The sequence below is a fragment of the Ornithorhynchus anatinus genome, chromosome 4 (genome assembly GCF_004115215.2).
Source record: "Ornithorhynchus anatinus isolate Pmale09 chromosome 4, mOrnAna1.pri.v4, whole genome shotgun sequence".
Taxonomy (NCBI): Eukaryota; Metazoa; Chordata; class Mammalia; order Monotremata; family Ornithorhynchidae; genus Ornithorhynchus; species Ornithorhynchus anatinus.
In genome coordinates this window covers 52,665,879-52,666,739 of record NC_041731.1, presented here as the reverse complement: position 1 = coordinate 52,666,739, position 861 = coordinate 52,665,879, and the positions used below count along the sequence as shown (strand labels likewise).

Genomic DNA, 861 nt, shown 5'->3' with positions numbered 1-861 from the left:
TGGGATTAGAACCTATGACCTTCTGACTCCTAGGACCATGCTCTATCAGCTACGCCATGTTGCTTAAAGACAGTCCACCAATGGATGGCCTGGCTCTTTACTGGCTTCCCTGATTAGACCCTGATTTCCCTCCCAACCCTACTCTCTGCTTTGACTATTCACTTGCCTGTGTACCCCTTAAGCAATTTGCATAATCACCCAAACCCCATATGACTCATGTAAATAAACTTATACTCTGGCTTTTCAAAAATGCAAGTCTGCCTCACATATTTCTTTAATTGCTCCTCTACTGGCTTTTAGCCCCTCTCAGGGTCACACCTGGAGAGTTTCCAGTACTCTACCAGTCTCGACTATGGGAGGGAGAGTCAAGCAGAGGCCTAACCATTCCATTCCTAGCTTGGGCAGTGGCTAGCGAGTGGAAGGCAACCTGCTACAAGTCAAAACTCCCCTGTGCTGAGCAGCAATGGCATGGGAGAGAGTCGAGGGTGGAGACTTAGGTTTACTGCGTGGAAGGTGGCAATGGTAAACCTCTTCCATATTTTTACCAAGAAAAGTCTATGGATACACTACCAGAAGAATTGCAGATGGAGGTGGGGCGTTCCGAGAGAGATGTGTCCACGGTGTCGCTATGGTTCAGAGACGACTCGACAGCATAAAACAAGACTGACTTTTGACATTTTCCCAAGATGGCACTTTCGGCATGAAAGACACTTTATCAGTTCAATTTTGAGAATATTCAGAAGTTTGGGAAGATGGCAGCAGGTGAGAGTGGACTTTACCAGGGAGTGGAATGACAGCAATATTTTACTTATTTTTATTTGTAAATATTTTTATGTCTGTCCCGTATACGTTCTTTTTGGA

The 861-nt window shown here is 45.2% G+C and overlaps 1 non-coding gene across 1 annotated transcript; it reads left to right on the top strand.

Annotated features, from left to right (window-relative positions):
- The first annotated feature begins 300 nt into the window (after positions 1 to 300).
- Positions 301 to 438, top strand: LOC114811512. Its single transcript, XR_003759210.1, has one exon. It is a non-coding gene; the product is annotated as a small nucleolar RNA SNORA7 (small nucleolar RNA).
- Positions 439 to 861: the final 423 nt, after the last annotated feature.